A 2,306-nucleotide genomic window follows, 5' to 3' on the forward strand; every position below is an offset into this window, starting at 1 on the left:
AAAGCGTCTTAAGCAAGACGCAGTACTCGTTCCCGTATCTCAGGGAACCGAGGTTACGTTAGTAACCGAGTACGATATTTATTGTACTTAACTACAAAATGTATTTTTTTAATCTTAAACGTACTTAAGTATTGAAAGTAAAAGTACAAGTAAATGCAAAATGGAAAAGAAGCAAATAAATATAAAAAAAAAAATCATACACAGCTTGAGTAGCAAAACTGTTCAGTTTTAACTCTTTCTTCTATTTTGTATTTTTGGGTAAGAATTAGAAGCACTTCATCTGGTACTTATTGTCTTTCATTCCAACATAAGAAAACATTTCTGGAATCTGCATCTGAAATAGCATTTAGATGTATTTACACAGTTTAATGTAGCTCAGATGGGACATGGATGCATTTAACTTGCAGTTACAGATGGATAAATAATGTTTTGTTTGTAACATAAAACGTTGAATACTTATATTTGAAATTATTTAAAACATGAAAAAAATAGTCGAAATGTGAAATTAAAACCGCCAGTAGGTGACAGCAAGTGACTGTTAATGAGTGAGTCATTGAGATTCAACCGATTCATTCAAACGGCTGATTCATTCAAGAACAAAGCATTTAACAGTGTTCATGAGTGAATCACTGAATCATTTACTCAAACGATTTGTTCAAAGAGCTGATTCATTCAATAAGTAAGCACCATTGCTCAGAGACGCAAAACAGTACTGTGATCTTTGTTTGGAACTATTTTCATTGGCAAAATTGAGCAAAAACAAGCAATATTACGTCTAAAATGTAAGTCAATTATTGCTAACTTTACTGAACTTGTATAAAATTATTATTAAATGTCTGAAATATCATGCTGATATCTGCAGAAAAATGGTACTCTTTGTGTGATATAGATTGTTAACTATATTAAATTATATAAATATAAAAATCCAGTGGCGGCTCGTCGGGGGAGGCACAGCTTCCCCGTAATTTTGAGGTGAAAATGGGAGGAGGAATTAATGTTTATAAAATTCACAATTCATTTCAGTTCATGTCTCAGAATGTGTATTTTTTGTTTGTAATTTCACAGTTGTAATACCATAACGTGAAAGCGCCGCTTTTCTATCGCGAATGTACCGAATCTGCTGATGTAATTACAACCGCTTGGTGATATAGAATGGTAGGGGGAGGCCGGGAAGAGGGCTGAGCTCTCGTGCCTCCGTTGGTAAAAAAAAAACAAAAACAGCCAATCACCATCGAGTGTTCACGTTCAGCGCTGAGAGTGTTGAGAAAAGAAACCTGGTAAGGGAGGCTAGCCTCCCTTCTGATATCAACCAAGCATCATAGAGAACTTATGTGATATTAGTTTGAACGTCTGCCGATGCGCTTATAATGTACCAGCGTATATTTGATTGCCAACAGATTTACCAAGCTGTCATTCAAACAGTATATATACAAATTTAGGGAAAACAGCCTAAGCTGGATATAGGCTACAGCAGTCGGCTTAATTAAATGACGCAACAGGCAGCTCTCTTTTAACACACTTTTAAGAAGGGATGGGTGTTTGCTTCAAGTGATAGGCCAGGTAAGTGAAATTAGATTATCTTGCTCTGTATGTCGTTTTCTTTACGTTTTCTGACTAAAAGCAACCAAAAAGCCACTTTAAAGTGGTTAAGCAAATAATAATAATAATCGGCAGGGATCCCAGACCAATACAATTAATGTGCCTCCTCCATTTTAAAACCCACGAGCCGCCACTGTAAAAATCATACAGAAGCATTTTTGCCGTCTACAGTTTAGAATGCCTTGAATTTAGAATTTTAATAAACTAATAATTCAACGTGCGTGCACTCTGTGTGTGATTTGGTGATATAGCCTACTTGATCATGTCTGATTGCACATCATGACAACAACACTTACCATATTATCAGAGACGATGCTGTATATTGCACACCCCTGACTCGACTTGAGTGGAAAATGAAATTAGGCATGGGCGTATCGATCCGAAGTATCGATATTTCGATACTGACGCGAGTATCGAAAGTATCGATACTCAAACAAAAAATATCGATACTAAGGTGCGTTTTATTTACCAGTGGTTTTGTTTAATTAACAAAAATAATAATAATCATAATAATAATGCGTACAATATGCATTGAATTGGACGAATAACCTTTGTTAGCGAGTAATTGTGTAGGATATAACTATTTTCCTGCTCATCTGAACACACGCAAATGTTGCAAGACAGAACCAATCAATCACAGAGAGCATTCACTCACTGCTGACAGTGCATTCAAACAGGGCTGCGTTTCCCAAAAGTATCATAAGAAA

At 35.7% G+C, this 2,306-nt stretch overlaps 1 protein-coding gene across 1 annotated transcript in view; it reads right to left on the reverse strand.

Moving 5' to 3' along the window:
* plrdgb (PITP-less RdgB-like protein) overlaps positions 1 to 1,959 on the reverse strand; it is a 40,496-nt gene extending 38,537 nt beyond the window's left edge. The window contains exon 1 of the mRNA XM_016501418.1: positions 1,896 to 1,959. The gene's annotated coding sequence lies outside the window, so the exon portion shown is untranslated. The remainder of the gene's footprint in view (positions 1 to 1,895) is intronic.
* Positions 1,960 to 2,306: the final 347 nt, after the last annotated feature.

Source organism: Sinocyclocheilus anshuiensis, unplaced genomic scaffold (assembly GCF_001515605.1).
Source record: "Sinocyclocheilus anshuiensis isolate Anshui unplaced genomic scaffold, SAMN03320099.WGS_v1.1 scaffold1332, whole genome shotgun sequence".
Lineage (NCBI taxonomy): Eukaryota > Metazoa > Chordata > Actinopteri > Cypriniformes > Cyprinidae > Sinocyclocheilus > Sinocyclocheilus anshuiensis.